The sequence below is a fragment of the Hordeum vulgare genome, chromosome 3H (genome assembly GCF_904849725.1).
Source record: "Hordeum vulgare subsp. vulgare chromosome 3H, MorexV3_pseudomolecules_assembly, whole genome shotgun sequence".
Taxonomy (NCBI): Eukaryota; Viridiplantae; Streptophyta; class Magnoliopsida; order Poales; family Poaceae; genus Hordeum; species Hordeum vulgare.
In genome coordinates this window covers 438,128,420-438,152,321 of record NC_058520.1, presented here as the reverse complement: position 1 = coordinate 438,152,321, position 23,902 = coordinate 438,128,420, and positions in this window count along the sequence as shown.

Genomic DNA, 23,902 nt, shown 5'->3' with positions numbered 1-23,902 from the left:
ACAAGAAATCATAGTGCAACAACTCAGGTAAGGGCATGCAATGATATGCTATGCATGCATGCATGAGAAGAAAATAGAAGGAACACACATGAAATCATGGTATCAACTTTAACATCATAATCTCTGACAAGGTGGTCCCACATGAAGTAGGTCCAAAAAGGGAAGGTTCTACACTTGGGGCATTACAAACTCTCCCACACTACAAAGAAGATCTCGACCTCGAGATCTAAGACTGGAAGAAATCGGGAAATTCAGAACGGAGGTGATCCTCGCGTTCCCACGTAGCCTCTTTATCGGAATGGTGTGACCACTGCACTTTGGGAAACTTGACAGTCTTGTTACGGGTCTTGCGCTCAGTCGCCTCGAGAACCGCAACTGGATGCTCACGATAAGAAAGGTCAGGGTGAAGATCGATATCTTGAAGATGCACAGTGCGCTCGGGGTTCTTGAAACACCTCCGATGCTGAGAAACATGGAACACATCATGGACATTTGCAAAGGTTGACGGAAGCTCGAGCTGGTACGCGAGGTCGCCCTTCTTGCCAACCACTCTGAACGGACCAACGAAACAAGGCGCAAGCTTGCCTTTGATGCCAAAGCGCTGCATACCCTTCATAGGCGACACCTGGAGATAGACAAAATCATCAAGCTCATATGACATGTCACGGTGCTTGCTATCATAATAGCTCTTCTGCCGGGACTGCGCTGCTCTGAGGTTGTCGCGAATGATCCGACACATCTCCTCAGCTACTTCTATCATATCATTGCCAAGGATCTGACGCTCGCCTGTCTGGGACCAGTTGAGCGGAGTACGACACTTCCTGCCATAGAGAATTTCAAACGGAGCCTTGCCAGTACTAGCTTGATAACTGTTGTTATACGAGAACTCCGCGAAAGGCAGACAATCTTCCCACTTCATGCCAAAAGAGATAACACAGGCTCTCAGCATGTCCTCAAGAACTTGATTCACTCTCTCCACTTGACCACTAGTCTGAGGATGGAACGTTGTGCTGAAGCGGATCTTCGTGCCCATAGCAGACTGAAAGGAGTCCCAGAACTTGGAAGTGAAGATACTTCCGCGATCTAACGAGATCATCATAGGTACACCGTGCAAAGAGACAATCCTGGAGGTGTACAACTCTGCCAGCTGAGCTGCTGAAATGGACTCCTTGACTGGAAGGAAATGCGCTACTTTACTCAGTTTGTCGATGACGACGAAGATAACATCATTGCCCTTCTTGGACTTCGGAAACCCGGTGACGAAGTCCATCTCAATGTGATCGAACTTCCACTCAGGAATCGGCAAAGGCTGCAAGAGGCCCGCTGGTCTTTGATGTTCTGCTTTCACCCTTCGACATACATCACACTCGTTTACGAATTGTGCAATTTCACGTTTCATACGGGTCCACCAGAAAGTCTGCTTCAAGTCATAGTACATTTTGGAACTTCCAGGATGAATAGAGAGCAGAGAGTTATGAGCTTCTTCCATGATCACCTTCCTGAGATCACCTTTCGGGACGACAAGGCGGTCCTCGAAAAACAAAGTGTCCCTGGCATCAACAGTGAAACACTTATACTTGGGGAGACCCTTTCCCACGCCAATCTTGACCTTCTTCACCATAGCGTCAAGTAGCTGAGCTGCTCTGACCTGATCTTCCAAGGTAGGAGAGATCTGAAGGTTCGCAAGAAAACCTTGAGGAACCAGCTGAAGATTGAGCTTCCTGAAAGACTCAGAAAGACCCGGCTGGAGAGGTTGCAGAATCAGACTGTTACAATATGCCTTCCTGCTCAATGCATCTGCCACAACATTTGCCTTGCCTAGCGTGTACTCAACACTCGGATTAAAATCCTGGAGCATTTCCACCCAACGTGTTTGCCGAAGATTCAAGTTAGGCTGAGTGAAGATATACTTGAGGCTCTTGTGATCGGTGAAAACATCAACCTTACGTTCCAACAAGATATGTCTCCAAGTCATCAAGGCGTGCACAACAACTGCCAGCTCGAGATCGTGCACAGGATAGTTCTTCTCCGCAGGCTTCAGCTGCCTGGAGGTATAAGCAACCACCTTCCTATCTTGCATCAAGACTGCACCGAAACCCTGGAGAGAAGCATCGCAAAAGACCTGGTACGGCTTGGAATCATCCGGAGGAGCCAATACTGTAGTGGAGATAAGCTTCTCTTTGAGTGTATCGAAAGCCAGTTGACACTCTGGAGACCAAACATACTTGACACCCTTCTGAAGAAGACTAGAAAGCGGCTTGGCGATTTTGGAGAAGTTCTCAACGAATCTTCTGCAATATCCGGAAAGACCGAGAAAGCTTCGAAGCTGCTTCACATTCTGCGGAGGTTCCCATTCAACAATGGCTTGAACCTTGGACGGGTCAACCTTAATGCCCTCGGCAGAGATAATATGCCCAAGATAAACCACTTCTTTCAGCAAGAACTCGCACTTGGAAAACTTGGCATACAGCTTGTATTCTCTCAATTTATCAAGCACCAACCTGAGATGTTTCTCATGTTCTTCCTCATCCTCAGAGAAGACCAGAATGTCGTCGAGATAGAGCAAGACAAACTCATTCTTGAATGGAGAGAAAATATAGTTCATCAATCGGCAAAAAGTCGGAGGAGCATTAGCCAGACCAAAAGACATGACCGTATACTCATACGAGCCAAAGCTAGTCCTGAATGCCGTCTTCGGAATGTCTTCCTCGCGAATGCGAATCTGATGATAGCCCATTATGAGATCAAGCTTGGAGAATACTTTAGCACCTTTCAGCTGTTCGAACAACTCATTTATGTTCGGAACTGGATATTTGTTCTTGATTGTGTTCTTGTTCAATGGGCGGTAATCGACACACAGCCGGTCCGAACCATCCTTCTTCTTGACAAACAGAACACCACATCCCCACGGAGACGAGCTTAGTCTGATCAAACCCAAACGCTCCTGCTCATCGAGTTGCTTCTTGAGTTCCTTCAACTCTTCTGGACCCAGCTTGTACGGCCGTTTGCACACTAGCTCTGTGCCTGGCTCCAGCTCAATGACGAACTCCACTTCGTGGTGCGGAGGCATGCCTGGCAGCTCTTCAGGAAACATGTCTTGATATTCGCAGACTACTGGAACTTGCTCAATGGGAGTGATCTCACCCTTTTCATTCAAGGAGAACAAGCGGATTGTGTCATCGCGCGCCGCGAATATAATCACATCCTCCGAAGAGTGGGTAAGTTTCACTTCTTTAGCTTCACAATCAATTGATGCATTGTTCATGGCCAACCAGTCCATAACAAGGATCAAATCAATGTCGGACTTGCCCAAGACAATAGGAGACGCCAGAAAAGCATAATTGCCCATCTTGACAGAAACATCTGGGACGAACAACTGAGAGCTCATCCGCATACCGGGAGACACAACTTGCAATGACTTGGGAAGGAACTCGGTCGCAAAATTATTACCAAATGCAAAGGGGTATGACATGAAGGAATGCGAAGCACCAGAATCAAACAAGACTTTAGCAGGAATATCATTGACGGGGAGGTTACCCATGATCACATCTGATGAATTTTCTGCCTCAGCTGCATTCACCATGTTGACTCGAGCTGATCTGGGGTTGAACTTGACAAGAGCATTGCTTGGAGGTTTGCCTAGAGGAGGAGGCGGCAGACGGAGCTGAGAAGTACATTTGTTGGCATAGTGACCCTTCTGCCCACATTTGTGACAAGTGACATCTGCTGGCTGCTGGAACTGAATCTGAGGAGGCCCTTGCTTCTGATGCTGGTATCTCTGCTGGAAGCCAGGGTTGGGTGGGTGGGAAGAACCACGTCCACCTGAGTGCTTCGGCTGCTGAGAGTGCCGAGGAGGAGGAGGAGAAACCCAAAACCTCTGTTGCTTCTGAACCACCTGAGTCGAGGAAGAGCTGGAATCTCTGAAACGTTTCTTGGAGTTCTCCACCCTGAGCAAGGCTGCCTCTGCTCGGAGAGCTAAGTTGTAGAACTTGCCAAACTCCTCAGGATCGTGCAAGGCAAGTGCTAACTGCAAATCCTCCTTTAAGCCACCCCTGAACTGATAGATCTTGCTCTTCTGATCTGGAACATCCTGCAGCGCGTAACGGGCCAGCTCGTGGAACTCGACATTGTACTTGTAGACAGAATTGTTGCCCTGCTTCAAACGCCTAAACTTCTCATGCATCTCCTCAACAAAGCTGGAAGGGATGTAGTGGGACCTGAAGTCATGACAAAACTCGTCCCAAGTCATCACCCTGCCACCTCTGGAGTCCTCAAGCTGCTGCCACCAAATAGAAGCCTGCCCCTTCAACTGAAATGTTGCAAACTTGACATAGTCCTCCGGACGCACATTGCTACACTCAAAATGCTTGTTCATATCACGGATCCAATCTTCCGCATCAAACGGCTGGTCGCAAGAAGTGAACGTCTTAGGCTGGTTTGACAGGAACTGACTCAGACTGGCGAAGTGATTGCCACCCTGCTGGAAATTGCCCTGCTGATGATTGGCTCTCTCCTGGATCAATTGCAACAACATATGAGTGTTTGCATTAGTAGCTGCCATCATCGCCTGTCGGGCCTCTGCAGGAGGAGGCGGCGACGGAGGAGGAGGAGGAGGTGGAGGCGGCATATCCTCACGTGTTGGGGTCTGACGAGTTGGTGGAGCCATCCTGAAGACGGACAACATATTAGTCCACAGAATAATTGAAGATATTGCTGAATCAAAAGACAGGATATCTGAATAGAATTTAGCATTGCACTCGAACAACATAGCAAGAGTGCATCCTCAAAGTAACAGACGACAAAATTCCGATAAGGACCACTGTAACCAAGTGTGAGCTAGAGCTGCTCGGAACAAACATATGATTGAGATTTCCCAAACCTCAATCAAGCGTCTGTAGGAAGATAGTCCTATAAGATACCACTAGATATCCCACCTATTTCAACAAAACAAAGGGTGCGGCTTGCAATTAGCTAGAACAAACTCATGAGAAAGATTTCGTCCCATATTTTCATGGACAGGATCGCACGGGCTCGATTTTACAGTAGCCATCAAGTGCAAGGCAGTGCACCCGACATACGAAGCGTCCCCGAGTCGTAGCAAGTTACAAGGACTCTTTAAGACACAACGTGTACCGCTGTAAGTCGATCGTGAACAAACGAATCCACTAGATGTCGAACCCCAACCTAACATCAAGCATTTGTTGGAAGATTGTCCTATAAGTAACTACTTGAATTCCCACCTATGAATTCCCGAAATAACTGGTCATGCAATCAGGTACACGGATACAAGGAGTATTTCACACAACTCCTAAACTAACCCGTCACCTGTATCACATCCTTCAACACACAACCAGCATCTCGGACCTTCATCTACAACAGATCCTCGTGATCACAACGATACAAAGTGTGGTAATACCCCCGAACAATCTACACCAGTACTGGGGACATCGGGGTTATCTCACCACTACCCGTATTGAAGCAATCAGGTACACGGATACAAGGAGTATTTCACACAACTCCTAAACTAACCCGTCACCTATATCACATCCTTCAACACACAACCAGCATCTCGGACCTTCATCTACAACAGATCCTCGTGATCACAACGATACAAAGTGTGGTAATACCCCCGAACAATCTACACCAGTACTGGGGACATCGGGGTTATCTCACCACTACCCGTATTGAAGCAATAACGAACACCCTACATTCTTAGATACTCAGAAATCTGAATGATGGCGATGTGCACGATAATCCCTGGAGCTCAACTCCCCTGATACTTAGAGCAGATAGGAGGCACCAGGACATGATTCCGTCACATCGAAATCATATAGATTTCACAAATACCCGCGTGATCCTAAAAAAAATTTGAGCGAGAAAAGGAGTAGGGTTAGAGATTTCCTAATACGGGAACCTCACCAGAGCAAAGAAGAGGAGAAAAAAGAAACCTACTCTCCGATATAACTAAGACTCAAAACATTTTCTAGACTCGACTCGGCCAGATACGATCACACAAAGGCTCCTATGGTCGTAAGGCTCTGATTACCAACTTGTAACAACCAAGATGCGGTCCTTTCCGATCTGGGGGTCGAGGCCCCCGAATAGGAAAGAAGCGCATCTAAGCGTTTCGCAAGAAAGTAACATAGCACAAATAATAATAAAAGTAGACAATTCGGGATTCAACTGTCTTCTTATTAATAACTCAGAGTACAACTCAGATACAAACAAGGTAGTTCCTCTACGGACTACAAAACATGGAAAATGCTATGCTACCCTGCTGCAGGCCCACGATCACGACCACGCCTCAGTCCTCTAGATAGTTCACGTAGAGGCGGTCTGTCTCCTCGTCGTACTTCCACGCCAGCTGGGTGACGTCGGGATCATCTGTCTCTGGGGTACCTGTACCTGCTTGGAGTTTCGGAGGAATCCGTGAGCCACGGGGACTCAGCAATCTAAGACCTTGGTGCCAGAACTAGTCATGTTATTAGGTAGGGTAAGGATGAAGTGTATCAGGTTGTAGCACCTATGCTTGTTTAAGTGGCTAACTTACGCAAAGTAGAAGTAAAGGTGGTCTACACTAACGGTCGGACTTACTTGATCACTAAGTGATCCAGAACACCTACCTACGGCATTCATAACCCCACCGTGTTCCCGATCGAAGAGGGATCTTCGAAGGGACAGTGACGGTTACGCACACAGTTGGCAGTTTTATTTATTTATGTTTAAGTTCTCTAATACCGGATGTTAACAAAATATTCCAAGTTGCCACATAACCGCGGGCACAGCTTTCCGGAAGATTAAACCCTGTAGGGGTGCTCCAACTAGTCCATCACAAACGAACACAGGCCGCAAAGGCATCCTCTATCACGAATCTCGTGATCTCGTCGGATTCCTTAGAGGAAAACCTCAACTCTGGGGGAACCCAAAGCTTCACTGGGATTCCTATACGCAAGATATACCGCTTAGGTAAGGCAAGGCTAGCAGGACCTCCCGACGTGTCAACGACCCCGATAAGAGCCACGTATCTCAGTCTCAGGACACGCCGGATGGAACTATCTACAGGTACCAAACCTCAAGTTTCCTTGTGGTGGCCCCGCAGGCAGACCAGTTCGGACCTACACTCATGAGGAGCACTGGCCCGGGTTTGTTGATTAAAGATCCTCGGGGTAGCTACTCCCTATGCAGATTATTATTAAGTTATTAGCAAATTAACACCAATGTTGGGTCCTGCCGGACAAGCCTTCGCACTACGCAATTTATCAAGGGGGTCCCCATAACAACCCCGAACGTGTTAGGAGCGATCATTATGGAATCAAACACCGGTAACCGGTAACTAAGGCGGCAATAACGGAACAAAACACCCGGCAAAAGGCTAGGTCTCCCGTCATTTACCAAGTATATAGGTGCATTAATTAAATAACAGAATTTAGAACAATGATATCAAGGCTCATGTTATTACATGAGTCAAAGCACCTGCATCTAGCAACGCTAACATTAGTAGCTGAGCAAGCCTACTTAGCCATGCAAGTTTGCTAGGAAGGAGAACGGTGTTTGGGCTCATGGCACATGAAGAGGCAATTTAGTTTCAGTGCTAGGCAGCGAGCATTATGACATGGAAACGAAACTAACATAACAAGTCTAGAGATGGAATCAAGGTCATATCATCTTGCTTGTGATATCCTCAGCTTGGAATGGTTCTGGATCGTCCTGCACGTACTCTCCTGACTCCACGTATTCGTTCTCCGATCCCAGTGCTACCCAACATAAGAATAACAGCCAATGAACAGCAGCACCACAAGATGCAACAATCACATGATGCATGAGATGAAAATTGAGCATGCACCACTATTTCTATCGCTAGCACAAGCAAAATAAACTACTGCAAGTTTCTGGACAGAACTGTACACTAAGCTATTTTGACATGCATGAGAATGACATGAACAGATGCGGCTCGTGAAAACGGTGCAAAACCATATAAAGAACATTGCAAACGGATCTACGGATCAACGGGAATCAACGAAACAAGATATGAAGCCCAACGTGGAAGATTCAACACCACACACCCCAATGGCACAAATCTGGTATTCCCAGGTTGCCAAGACCTGTATCATTCCAACATGAATGAATTTTTGCAAGAAAGAACACCACAACATCAATTAAGCACACACATTGATCAAAATGACAAAACTACCTAATCTGCCATGTGGCTGTTGCCAACCAAGAATGAAGTTTGTTGCCAACCAAGATCAATTAAGCACACACATTGATCAAAATGACAAAACATCAATTAAGCACACACATGTATCATTCCAACATGAATGAATTTTGTTGCCAACCAAGAACACTACAAGCACCAGCAAGAATCACAACAAAAGGAATTAAACTCTAGAAGATACAAGGCCACAAACTTTCCCAAAACCATCAGATCTCAGGGACTTAGTGAAAATTCCTGCACCTGAGTTTCTGTCTCTGTTCTGAAGCTCTTTGACAGCAACCAAAACACAACCTACTGGACTCCAAATGATTTTACATTTGACAGGGAGCTTCACAAATATACCAGGTTCAAAATCCTAGCACTGAACTAAGGCTAGTTCCCCACAGAATGACCAGCACATCCTTATCTATAAGAGAAGAAAATGTTTCCAGCATCCCAGACTTAGTGAAATTTCAGAGTTCACTAATTTGGAATTTTTTAGCCACATGCCCACTTTGCCTAGGCATAGTTTGCACATACATTACACCAAGTGATAATTGACACCACTATATTGTAGAGCAAAACCCCTACTTTTTTCACACAAAAACTCATGCCCTTGGGCTCCATCTATTCCATGGAATCAAAGATCAAACTTGCAACAAATCTGAATATGCAACTCCATAAAGTATCCTTCTAAGACAACAACTACAAAGGTTGAGTTCATGTGCACAATGACAAAGTGACATGGGGGTTTGAACCCCATGTTTGTGTCATGCACATCAACAACACCAATACTTATCACAAGCCAACCCCACACACAACATGCTCTCTCTCATATTAAACATGAGGAGGTGCACAACTTGCAAAGGTGGAAGGTCCACACACACACACACATTACAAGCATAACATAAAGCTAGTCCTACTCAATCTAGTTAGAACATACAATAGCTACACTCGCATCATGATTCCAACACCATCACACACCATTTACTCATGTGCACATCAATGCACATCATGGCTTGACATGTGTGAGGCTCACACACACATCAAACACACTAGCATCACATGGAGCAAGATCCCAACTCCAAGCATAAGGGAAACACACTCACATGCACAAACTACCACCACCAAGGCTTACATCTCAAGGACTTGTGCAATTGCACAAGCATGTGTGTAGGGTTACACACACACTTGCACACACACTCAATCCCAAGCACAAACTCACACACACATAAATCTACACCACTACTACTATCACACAAACCCTACATACATGCCTTCTCTTACTCCTCCAACAAATAACAAGGAAGTAAAAAAAATACATAAGGCATATGTATCTCATTGATCTAGGCATGGAGTAGCACACAAAGCAAGGGAAAACAACAAAAAAAACAGAAAGAAAGAAAAGGAAAAAGAATTGGGGGCTCTCTGGGATTCGAACCCCAGAGCCCCTGGTGCAACACACCACACCCATCCACTGCGATGTTGCTACTGCTGTTGACAAGGGAGGTGGAACAAGAGGGTAAGGTCTCCCTGCAGAGCACTAAATCGGGAGTAAAACAACCCAAAAAGAAAGTGCCGAGGGGGGGACTCGAACCCACGCCCTCCTACAGGCACAGGCGCTGTCAGCACTACCACTACCACCACGCTACAGATCGACGTCTGGCTGTATCGTGTTGTGAAACCAGAAGAAACCTCTTTGCTGCTAGGAGGTGTCCCGCCGGCGACCGAACCAGAGGGAGCTGGCGGCGCCTCTCTCGTCCATCTACGGCAGGGGGAACCCTCGGCGGGGGACGCGGGGGACCCAGGGGTTCCATTCCCGATCTGAGCACGGGAAAAGGTGCTCCCTTGGCTTCCCTAAACTGCACCGGAGGTGCTGCTGCTACTGCTGCTAACGTCGGTCTACCGTCTACTCCGGCAAGCGTCGGGCTCTCTTCTCCTACGTATGCTACGCCGAGAGGGGGAGCGAAGGAAGGCACTGCAGCTCACCTCGCTCACCTACGGGGACGAACGGAGAGGAAGGAGGGGGAGCGAAGCCGATGCAGAGGAGGTGGCCGGCCGGGGAAGACACGGACAACGAGGACGTCGAGGAAGTCGAGGACATCGACGTGTGGCTGCAGGAACGCGGCCTCCTCGGCCACCGCATCCTCCTGGCACTGCTGACGGGGCGAGGCGGCGTCTCCTGCTGCCGCTACAAGCTCAACGAAGCTCGTACCATGGCGGCCTGCGGGCTCCTGTTCTGGCGGCACAAGGGACAAGGGGAGGGAAAGAACGGCGCCGTAGGGTTGCGGGGAGGAGGCTAGCTCCTTATAACGTCTCAGGAGGCGAGCCCGGAACCACCAGATCGAGGGGAAGGAAGATCGGTGGCGGAGCTTTGATCGTATAGAGGTGACGTCGAGGGAGGAAGACGACGTCTCCTGGGCTGCTGCTGCTACTCGAAGGGGTATGGGCCTAGGAGGGGATAATGGTCCTCTCTGGGTGGGAGGGAGCCCACCAGAGAAGGTAAAAAATAACACAGCCCTGGAAATATTTCTAATTAGGAAAAAAATCAGGGAAAGAAAAGAAACCCTCAGGGCTACTGCTGGTAATAAACATCAAAACAAAAATGTCCCTGGGCCTAAAAATATCTAAGCTTTTAAAATAAAATGCAAAGGAATTTTATGGGGCATTTAGATAAATACAAAACAGCAATTATTTATACTGTTTTGTGATTTATATACACCCTCAAGACCATAATAAAGCCCCACATCATTCATCATCATCCCCATAATAACCTCTAAACACCAGACATTTTAAAACAGCCCTAGAGAAGATGGAATTTTGAACATGAGATAAAAGGAGAGGAAAAGGGTTTGAACTTGGAAAAAAAATAAGAAAGGGTTTGGAACTACACAAGGGGGTTTGAAAATGATGCCAAGCACCACACCCTCATTACTACACAAGGTGGTTTGAAAATGATGCCAAGTAGGTCCAAAAAGGGAAGGTTCTACACTTGGGGCATTACAGTCGACTACATAACACTTCACCATTATTTGGGCCTAGAGGAAGGCATTGGGAAGTAGTAAGTAGATGATGGGTTGCTAGAGTGATAGAAGCTTAAACCCTAGTTTATGCGTTGCTTCGTAAGGGGCTGATTTGGACCCACTAGTTTAATGCTATGCTTAGACTTTGTCTTAATTCTTCTTTCGTAGTTGTGGATGCTTGCGAGAGGGGTTAATCATAAGTGGGACGCTTGTCCAAGTAAGGGCAGTACCCAAGCGCCGGTCCACCCACATATCAAACTATCAAAGTAAAAAACGTGAATCATATGAACATGATGAAAACTAGCATGACAGAAATTCCCGTGTGTCCTTGGGAGCGTTTTTATTCCTATAAGACTTTGTCCAGGATTGTCTCTTGCTACAAAAGGGATTGGGCCACTTTTCTGCACCATTGCTACTTTTGTTACTTGTTGCTTCCTACGAATCATCTCACCACACAATCACTTGTTACCGACAATTTCAGTGCTTGCAGATTTTACCTTGGTGAAAACCACTTGTGAGATCCTTCTGCTCCTCGTTGGGTTCGACACTCTTACTTATCGAAAGGACTATGATTGATCCCCCATACTTGTGGGTCATCAAGTATTATGACAATCGTCGGTTGTGGTTCAAACATAGTTGGCTCCGGACGAGCTACTATCATACTTCCCACGGGAACAACTTTGCTCATTCATGATGCGTTTTTGTACTCGGAGTCGACTCATACTCTTTTGAGCTTTTAAGACATCCGCGCTAATGGTTTCCATATTAAGACGGGTGATGGCAACGACAAGGAGTGCCTCCTCATCAGAAAGCGGGATGCAAATGGTAAACATGTTATCGAAAGGCTTCCTTCATTCGACACTTGGCTATACTACACCAAGATAGTAGCACCGCCCGTGTACACTGCCCTTAAGACTATCTTTAGAAGCTCCGAACTTTTCTGCCTCTCGCATGATAGGTTAGGCCACCCCGGACTTAGGATGATGAGGAATATAATTAACAACTCGCATGGCCATAATGTTAACGTGAAGAACTTTCCGAATCCCGATGATTTTGTATGCTCCGCATGCGCCAAGAGGAAGTTAGTCATTAGGCCATTGCCCCTCAAGGTGAGGGATGAAATCCCACGTTCTTGGAACGTATCCAAGGGGGCATATGCGGTCCAATTCAGCCCCTCACAGGGCCATTTAGGTATTTCATAGTGCTCATCAATGCTTCCTCTAAATGGTCCAATGTTTGCCTGGTGTCAACAAGGAACCATGCCTTTGCAAAGTTGATCTCTCACATCATACAAATCAGGAATAATTTCCCTAATCATCGTATAAAGTCTATTCGAATGGACAACGCCGTAGAATTTACTTCGAAGGCGTTCGATGATTATTGCATGGCAACAGGAATCAAAGTTGAGCACTTGGTTCCGCATGTTCATACACAGAATGGACTTGCCGAGGCATTGATCAAAAGAACTAAATTCATTGCCCGACCGCTCCTTCAGGTTTGTAATTTACCAACTACATGTTGGGGCCACGCTGTGTTACACGCGGCCAAACTCATCAACTTTAGACTGTCGGCCTAAAACATCCACTCTCATGTTCAGCTTGCGCAAGGGTCGGCACCGAAAATTTCCCACCTTCGTAGGTTCGGTTGTCAGGTATACGTACCAATACCACCACCCCAACGATCGGCAATGGGTCCATTCCGTGAGTCAGGGATATACGTTGGTTATGAGACTGTGTCCATAATCAGGTATCTGGACCCCATGATACGCGACTGTGACACGACTCGTTTTGCTGATTGCATTTTTGACGAGGATTTTCCCGACTTTAGGGGGGAGAATCAACCCCTTGATGCTAAAAGTCGAGAAATCATGTGGCAAGCCACGGGAATCCATGCTCATGACCCGCCCACTACTGAGACTGAGAGAGAAGTCCAAAAGATAATAGATTTGCAGTCATAAGCAAATCAACTGCCTCACCCCTTTACTGACTTAAAGATTGTGACAAAATCGCATGTGCATGCATGCAATGCACCGGAAAGGGTCGAAATAACAAAGAAGAATGATGGTATACCCGTTCCCGTCCAAAGGCCTAAAAGGACAAGATATCCGGCTTCTCAAATCCCATGTACTCGGGGACGCCTGACGAAAAAGGATACGAGAGATTTATTACAGCGTGTCACCAAAGTGCCCCAAATTGAAACGGGGAGCGAGTTGAGACCTGGCACAGGTACGGAAAATTCAGTGCATGAAATTCTGGACTTAAACTTTCCCATAGGGGAAACTGTTGGGGAACGTCGCATGGGAAACAAAAAATTTCCTACGCGCACGAAGACCTATCATGGTGATGTCCATCTACGAGAGGAGATTTGGATCTACGTACCCTTGTAGATCGCACAGCAGGAAGCGTTAAGAAAAGCGGTTGATGTAGTGGAACTTACTCACGTCCCTCGATCCGCCCCGCGAACCGTCCCGCGATCCGTCCCATGATCCGCTCTGATCTAGTGCCGAACGGACGGCACCTCCGCGTTCAGCACACGTACAACTCGATGATGATCTCGGCCTTCTTGATCCAACAAGCAAGACAGAGAAGTAGATGAGTTCTCCGGCAGCGTGACGGTGCTCCGGTGGTGGTGAAGGATCTACTCCTGCAGGGCTCCGCCCGAGCTCCGCAGAAATACGATCTAGAGGTAAAACTATGGTGTCTAGATATGAGTTGCACGTGGCAAAGTTGTCTCAAATCAGCCCTAAATCACCAGTATATTTAGGAGGGAGGGGAGGAGGCTTTCCTTGAGGACCAAGTCCTCAAGGGTGCGCCGGCCAAGGAGGTGGAGGAGTCCACCTCCAATCCAAGTCCAACTAGGATTGGAAGGTGGAGTCCTTCTCTTCCTTCCCACCCCTTTTTTTCTCTTTGATTTTCTTATCCTTGGCGCATAGGCCTTATTGGGCTGTCCCACTAGCCCACCAAGGGCTGGTGCGCCACCCCTAGGGCCTATGGGCTTCCACGAGTGGGTTGGCCCCCTCTCGGTGAACATCTGGAACCCATTCGTCACTCCCGATACATTCCCGGTAATGCCTGAAAACTTTCCGGTAACCAAATGAGGTCATCCTATATATCAATCTTCGTCGACGGACCATTCCGGAAACCCTCGTGACATATTTGGTCTCATCCGGGACTCCGAACAACATTTGGTAACCACACATATAACTCAACTATACTAAAACATCGCGAACCTTAAGTGTGCATACCCTGCGGGTTCGAGAACTATGTAGACATGCCCCGAGGTACTCCTCGGTCAATATCCAATAGCAGGACCTGGATGCCCATATTGGATCCTACATATCCTCCGAATAACTTATCGGTTGAACCTCAGTGTCAAGGATTCAGGCAATCCCGTATGTCATTCCCGTTGTCCTTCGGTATGTTACTTGCTCGAGATTCGATCGTCGGTATCCACATACCTATTTCAATCTCGTTACTGGCGAGTCTCTTTTCTCGTTCCGTAATACAAGATCCCATGACTTACACTTAGTCGCATTGCTTGCAAGGCTTGTGTGTGATGTTGTATTACCGAGTGGGCCCCGAGATACCTCTCCGTCACACGGAGTGACGAATCCCAGTCTTGATCCATACTAACTCAACGGACACCTTCGGAGATACCTGTAGAGCACCTTCATAGTCACCCAGTTACGTTGGGACGCTTGATACACACAAGGCATTCCTCCGGTGCCAGTGAGTTATATGATCTCATGGTCATAGGAACAAATACTTGACACGCAGAAAACTATAGCAATAAAACGACACGATAAATATGCTACGTTCATAGTTTGGGTCTAGTCCATCACATGATTTTCCTAATGATGTGATCCATTTATCAAGCAACAACACTTTGCACATAGATAGAAAACCTTGACTATCCTTGATCAACTGGCTAGGCAACTAGAGGCTTGCTACGGACATTGTTGTGTCTATGTATCCACACATGTATCTATGTTTTCATTCAATACAATTATAGCATGGATAATAAACGATTATCTTTAAAGAGGAAATATAATAATAACTATTTATCATTGCCTCGAGGGCATATTTCCAACAGTGTCCCACTTACACTAGAGTCAATGATCTAGTCCTCACATCGCCATGTGATTTACATTGTAATAAATCAAACACCCATACAGTTCTGGTGTTGATCATGTTTTGCCCATGGAAGAGGCTTAGTCAGCGGGTCTGCTACATTCAGATCCGTGTGCACTTTGCAAATATTCACGTCCTCTCCTTCGACGTAGTCGCAGATGAGGTCGAAGTGTCATTTGATGTGTCTGGTCTTCTTGTGAAACCTTGGTTCCTTTGCTAAGGCAATGTCACCAGTGTTGTCACATAACAGAGTCAATGGATCTAGTGCACTTGGCACAACTCTAAGATCTGTCATGAACTGCTTTATCCAGACACCTTCCTTTGCTTCTTCATAATTCATAGGTTCATTGTTGTCCAACAACATAATTGTTAAGACAGGATTACCGTACCACTCAGGAGTAGTATGTGATCTTGTCGACCTGCGAGGTCTGACAGTAACTTGATCCGAAGTTTCATGATCATCATCATCTACTTGTTCCTCAACCGGTGCCGCAGCAACAGGGGTTTCCCCTTGCCCTGCGCCACCATCAAGAGGAATCAGAGGTTCGACAACCTCATCAAGTTCTATCTTCCTCCCACTCAATTGTTTTGAGAGAAACTATTTCTCAATAAAAGCTCCACTTTTAGCAACAAACACTTTGCCCTCGGATTTGAGATAGAAGGTATACCCAACTGTCTCCTTTGGGTAACCTATGAAGACGCACTTTTTCGCTTTGGGTTCCAGCTTTTCAGGCTGAAGCTTTTTGACATAAGCATCACATCCCCAAGCTTTAAGAAACGACAACTTTGGTCTTTTGCCATACCACAGTTCGTATGGTGTCGTCTCAACGGATTTTGATGGTGCCCTATTTAAAGTGAATGCAACTGTCTCTAACGCATAACCCCAAAACGATAATGGCAAATCAGTAAGAGACATCATAGATCGCACCATCTCTAATAAAGTACGATTACGACGTTCAGACACACCATTACGTTGTGGTGTTCCACGAGGTGTCAATTGTGAAACAATTCCACATTGTCTTAAATGAGCACCAAACTTGAAACTCACATATTCACCCCCACGACCAGACCGTAGGAACTTGATCTTCTTGTTACGATGATTTTCAACTTCACTCTGAAATTGCTTGAACTTTTCAAACGTCTCAGACTTGTTCTTCATCAAGTAGACATAACCATATCTACTCAAATCGTCAGTGAAGGTGAGAAAATAACGATATCCGCCGCGTGCCTCCACACTCATCGGACCACATACATCGGTATGTATGATTTCCAACAAGTCACTTGCACGCTCCATTGTTCCGGAGAACGGAGTCTTAGTCATCTTGCCCATGATGCATGGTTCGCACGTGTCAAGTGAATCAAAGTCAAGTGACTCCAAAAGTCCATCGATATGGAGTTTCTTCATGCGCTTTACACCAATATGACCTAAGCGGCAGTGCCATAAAAACATGGCGCTATCATTGTTAACTCTAACTCTTTTGGTCTCAATGTTATGTATATGTGTATTATCGCTATCAAGATTCAATATGAACAATCCTCTTACATTGGGTGCATGACCATAAAATATATTACTCATAGAAATAGAACAACCATTATTCTCTGACTTAAACGAGTAACCGTCTCGCAATAAACAAGATCCAGATATAATGTTCATGCTTAATGCAGGCACTAAATAACAAGTATTTAGGTGCATCACTAATCTTGATGGTAACTGAAGTGAAACTGTGTCGACGACGATTGCACCAACCTTGGAACCATTTCCCACGCGCATCGTCACTTCATCCTTCACCAGTCTTCGCTTATTCCGTAGTTCCTGTTTCGAGTTGCAAATATGAGCAACAGAACCGGTATCGAATACCCAGACACTACTACGAGAGCTGGTTAAGTACACATCGATAACATCTATATCGAATATACCTGATTTTTTCTTGGCCGCCTTCTTATTAGCCAGATACTTGGGGCAGTTGCGCTTCAAGTGACCCATACCCTTGCAATAATAGCACTCTGTTTCAGGCTTAGGTCCAACTTTGGGTTTCTTCGTCGGATTGGCAACAGGCTTGCCGCTCTTATTTGAATTACCCTTCTTTCCTTTGTCGTTTCTCTTGAAACTAGCGGTCTTATTCATCATCAACACTTGATGCTCTTTACAGAGTTCTCACTCTGCAACTTTCAGCATCGCGAATAACTCGCCGGGTGACTTGTCCATCCCTTGCATGTTATAGTTCAACACAAAGCTCTTATAGCTTGGTGGCAGTGATTGAAGAATTCTGTCAGTGATAGCCTCTTGCGGGAGTTCAATCCCTAGCTCAGCTAGACGGTTTGAGTACCCAGACATTTTGAGCACATGTTCACTGACAGACGAATTCTCCTTCATCTTGCAAGCATATAATTTATCGGAGGTCTCATACCTATCGATCCGGGCGTTCTTCTGAAAGATAAACTTCAACTCCTGGAACATCTCATATGCTCCATGACGCTCAAAGCAACGTTGAAGTCCCGGCTCTAAGCCATACAAGACTGCACATTGAACTACTGCGTAGTCCTCCTTGCGTGCTAACCAAGCGTTCTTAGCATCTTGGTTAGCCGCGGCGGGTGGTTCGTCTCCTAGCGCAGCATTGAGGACATAATCCTTCTTCCGAGCTTGCAGGAGCAACTTAAGATTACGAGCCCAGTCTACAAAGTTCCTTCCATCATCTTTCAACTTAGCTTTCTCTAGGAACGTATTAAAATTCAGGGTGACTGTCGCGTGAGCCATTGATCTACAACACAAATATTTTCAAAGTGGACTTAGACTATGTTCAAGATAATTAGAGTTTAACTAATCAAATTACTTGCTAAACTCCCACTCAAAAAGTACATCTCTCTAGTCATTTGAGTGGTACATGATCCAATTTCACTAGCTCAAGTCCGATCATCACGTGAGTTGAGGATAGTTTCAGTGGTAAGCATCCCTATGCTAATCATATCAACTATATGATTCATGCTCGACCTTTCGTTCTCATGTGTTCCGAGGCCATGTCTGCACATGCTAGGCTCGTCAAGCTTAACCCGAGTGTTCCGCGTGTGCAACTGTTTTGCACCTGTTGTATGTGAATGTTGAGTCTATCACACCCGATCATCACGTGGTGTCTCAAAACGACGAACTGTAGCAACGGTACACAGTCGGGGAGAACACAATTTCGTCTTGAAATTTTAGTGAGAGATCACCTCATAATGCTACCGTTGTTCTAACCAAAATAAGGTGCATAAAAGGATTAACATCACATGCAATTCATAAGTGACATGATATGGCCATCATCATGTGCTTCTTGATCTCCATCACCAAAGCACCGACACGATCTTCTTGTCACCGGCTCCACACTATGATATCCATCATCATGATCTCCATCAACGTGTCGCCATCGGGCTTGTCGTGCTACTCGTGCTATTACTACTAAAGCTACGTCCTAGCAATATAATAAACGCATCTTCAAGCACAAATGTTAGTTTAAAGACAACCATATGGCTCCTGCCGGTTGCCGTACCATCGACGTGCAAGTCGATATTAACTATTACAACATGATCATCTCATACATCCAATATATCACATCACGGCATTGTCCATATCATATCACAAGCATACCCTGCAAAAACAAGTTAGACGTCCTCTAATTGTTGTTGCATGTTTTACGTGGCTGCTATGGGTATCTAGTAGATCGCATCTTACTTACGCAAAAACAACAACGAAGATGTGCAAATTGCTATTTAACCTCTCCAAGGACCGCCTCGGTCAAAACCAATTCAACTAAAGTTGAAGAAACCGACACCCGCCAGTCATCTTTATGCAACGAGGTTGCATGTCTTATGATGAAACCAGTCTTTCGTAAGCATACGAATAATGTCGGTCCGGGCCGCTTCAATCCAACAATACCGCCGAATCAAGAAAAGACTAAGGAGGGCAGCAAATCGAACATCACCGTCCATAAAACCCTTTGTGTTCTACTCGATATTACATATATGCATGAACCTAGCTCATGATGCCACTGTTGGGGAACGTCGCATGGGAAACAAAAAATTTCCTACGTGCACGAAGACCTGTCATGGTGATGTCCATCTACGAGAGGAGATTTGGATCTACGTACCCTTGTAGATCGCACAGCAGGAAACGTTAAGAAACGCGGTTGATGTAGTGGAACGTCCTCATGTCCCTCGATCCGCCTCACGAACCGTCCCGCGATCCGTCCCATGATCCGCTCCGATCTAGTGCCGAACGGACGGCACCTCCGCGTTCAGCACACGTACAGCTCGACGATGATCTCGGCCTTCTTGATCCAGCAAGCAATACGGAGAAGTAGATGAGTTCTCCAGCAGCGTGATGGCGCCCCGGTGGTGGTGAAGGATCTACTCCTACAGGGCTCCGCCCGAGCTCCGCAAAAATACGATATAGAGGTAAAACTATGGTGTCTAGATCTGAGTTACACGTGGCAAAGTTGTCTCAAATCAGCCCTAAATCACCAGTATATATAGGAGGGAGGGGGAGGAGGCTTGCCTTGAGGACCAAGTCCTCAAGGGTGCGCCGGTCAAGGAGGTGGAGGACTCCACCTCCAATCCTAGTCCAACTAGGATTGGAAGGTGGAGTCCTTCTCTTCCTTCCCACCTTTTTTTTTCTTTTCTATTTGATTTTCTTATCCTTAGCGCATAGAACTTATTGGGCTGTCCCACCAGCCCACCAAGGGCCGGTGCGCCACCCCTAGGGCCTATGGGCTTCCCCGGGTGGGTTGGCCCCCTCCCGGTGAACATCCGGAACCCATTCGTCACTCCCAATACATTCCCGGTAATGCCCGAAAACTTTCCGGTAACCAAATGAGGTCGTCCTATATATCAATCTTCGTCTCCGGACCATTCCGGAAACCCTCGTGACGTCCGTGATCTCATACGGGTCTCCTAACAACATCCGGTAACCACACATATAACTCAACTATACTAAAACATCGCCGAACTTTAAGTGTGCAGACCCTGCGGGTTCGAGAACTATGTAGACATGCCCCCAGGTACTCCTTGGTCAATATCCAATAGCGGGACCTAGATGCCCATATTGGATCCTACATATCCTCCGAATAACTTATCGGTTAAACCTCACTGTCAAGGATTCACGCAATCCCGTATGTCATTCCCTTTGTCCTTCGGTATGTTACTTGCCCGAGATTCGATCATCGGTATCCACATACCTATTTCAATCTCGTTACTAGCGAGTCTCTTTTCTCATTCCGTAATACAAGATTCCGTGACTTACACTTAGTCACATTGCTTGCAAGGCTTGTGTGTGATGTTGTATTACCGAGTGGGCCCCGAGATACCTCTCCGTCACACGGAGTGACAAATCCCAGTCTTGATCCATACTAACTCAACGGACACCTTCGGAGATACCTGTAGAGCACCTTTCTAGTCACCCAGTTACGTTGTGACGTTTGATACACACAAGGCATTCCTCCGGTGCCAGTGAGTTATATGATCTCATGGTCATAGGAAAAATACTTGACACGCTGAAAACTATAGCAATAAAAGGACATGATCAATATGCTACGTTCATAGTTTGGGTCTAGTCCATCACATGATTCTCCTAATGATGTGATCCAGTTATCAAGCAACAACACTTTGCACATAGCCAGAAAACCTTGACTATCCTTGATCAACTGGCTAGCCAACTAGAGGCTTGCTAGGGACATTGTTGTGTCTATGTATCCACACATGTATCTATGTTTTTGATAACGCACAAGTATAGGGGATCGCAACAGTTTTCGAGGGTAGAGTATTCAACCCAAATTTATTGATTCGACTCAAGGGGAAGTGAAAGAATATTCTCAAGTATTAGCAGTTGAGTTTTCAATTCAACCACACCTGAAAGATTTAGTGTCTGCAGCAAAGTATCAGTAGCAAGGTAGTATGATAGGAGCAGTAGCAACAGTAACCAGTAGCAGCAAAGTAACAGCAGTAGCAACAGAGTAACAACAGCAACAGTGACAGCAGTAGCGGAAAAGTAACGTAGCAAGGACCAGTAGTAGAAGACTCGTAGGCACTGGATCGGTGATGGATGATTATGCCGGATGTGATTCATCATGTAACAGCTATAACACGGAGAGATATGTAACTAGCTCCCGTTCGTCAATCTAATGTAGGCATGTATTCCGTATGTAGTCATACGTGCTTAGGGAAAAGAACTTGCATGACATCTATTGTCCATCCCTCCCGTGGCAGCGGGGTCCTAATGGAAACTACGGGATATTAAGGTTCTCCTTTTAATAAAGAACCGGACCAACGCATTAACACTTGGTGAATACATGAACTCCTCATACTATGGTCATCTCCGGGAGTGGTTCCGGCTATTGTCACTCCGGGGTTGCCGGGTCATAACACATAATAGGTGACTACAACTTGCAAGATAGGATCTAAAACACACATATATTGGCGACAACATAATAGGTTCAGATCTGAAATCATGGCACTCGGGCCCTAGTGACAAGCATTAAGCATGGCAAAGTAGTAGCAACATCAATCTCAGAACATAGTGGATACTCGGGATCAATCCCCGTCAAAACTAACTCGATTACTTGATAGATCTCGCCCAACTCATCACTGTCCAGCAAGCCTACGATGAGATTACTCACGAACGGTGAAGAGCATTATGGAATTGGCGATGGAGGAAGGTTGATGATGACGATGGCGACGATTTCCCCTCTCCGGAGCCCAGAACAGACTCCAGATCTGCCCTCCAGATGAAGAACAGGAGGTGGCGGCGCCTCCGTATCGTAAAACGTGATGAATCCTTCTCCCTGATTTTTTTCGGGCGAAACGGAATATATAGAGCTGAGATTGGAGGCGGTGGAGCCTCGTGGGCCCCACAAGCCTGCCAGGCGTGGCCATGGGGGTGGCCGCGCCACCTGGTCTTGTGGCCCACTCGCTCACCTCCTCCGGTGGATCTTTGCGCACGTATTTTTCATTAATTCCAGAAAAATTCTCCGTAAATTTTCAGGTCATTTCGAGAACTTTTATTTCTGCACAAAAACAACACCATGGCAATTGTGCTGAAAAGAGCGCTAGTCCGGGTTAGTTCCATTCAAATCATGCAAATTAGAGTCCAAAACAAGGGCAAAAGAGTTCGGAAAAGTAGATACGACGGAGACGTATCAGTTTTCATTCAATACAATTATAGCATGGATAATAAACGATTATCTTTAAACAGGAAATATAATAATAACTATTTATCATTGCCTCTAGGGCATATTTCCAACAGAAACACCCAGCAGAGATGTGTGCGCACACATTGGCGCGGGAAGTCTAAAGGACATTGCTCCCAGAATATGAAATTTGGTACAGCAAGTATTAGCGACAGATGCACTCCATGACGAAATTGCCATAGATTATATTTATACGGGAGAGTCTCTGAACCGAGCAACGTTGATTGTCGATGTTAACTTTGCTACAAAATTGCCTCAATCATAGATCTTGACCCTGAGCCTAAAACGCTCTCTGATTGCAAGAAAAGGTTGGATTGGAATGATTGGCAAAAGGCAATTACTGCCGAATTATTATCTCTCAACAAAAGAAAGGTGTTCGGACCAGTTTGTCGAACTCCTCCCCACATTCGCCCTGTTGGCCATAGGTGGGTTTTTGTTCGAAAGAGAGATGAAAATAATAAGGTAGTACGGTACAAAGCAAGGCTTGTTGCTCAAGGGTTCACTCAACGACCTGGTGTTCATTTTGAGGAGACCTATTCCCCGGTCATGCATGGAGTTACCTTTAGATAGTTGATCTCAATGGCAGTAAACATGGGCTTGAAAATGAAGTTGATGGATGTTGTCACTGCTTACCTGTATGGTAACTTGGATTCGAACATATACATGAAGGTTCCTTAAGGTATCTCTGTTTCGAACCATGATAGAGCAAAGAGGAGTCTATACAGTGTCCAACTTCAAAAGGCATTGTATGGACTTAGACGGTCTGGTAGAATGTGGTATAATCGCCTAAGTGATTTCCTTCATCAGAAGGGCTACACGAGCAATACAGATTGCCCATGTGTTTTTATACGACGATCCCAAGATGGATTCTATATAATCTCGGTGTACGTGGACGATTTAAACATAATCGGTACACCTGAGGATATTGAGGAAGCGAGTTCCTACCTGATGTCGAAATTCGAGATGAAGGATTTGGGTAAAACCAAGCTCTGTCTGGGTCTGCAACTTGAACATTCCCCTGATGGGATTCTAGTGCACGAGTCGGCCTACGTCCAGAAGGTGTTGGAAAGATTTGGATTTGACAAGGCATGTCCTTCTAAGACCTCGATGGTTGGGAGATCTTTACAGCGAGACAAGGACCCGTTCAGGCCTAGGGAAGAGGAGGAGGAAACTCTCGGACCAGAGGTTCCTTACCTGAGTACATTTGGGGCACTCATGCACCTCACAAATTGTACATGGCCAGACATTGCTTTTGCCGTGAATTTGCTTGCTAGGTACAGTTCTGAACCTACCAAGAGACATTGGAAAGGTGTCAAGGACGTCTTCCGCTACCTGCAAGGG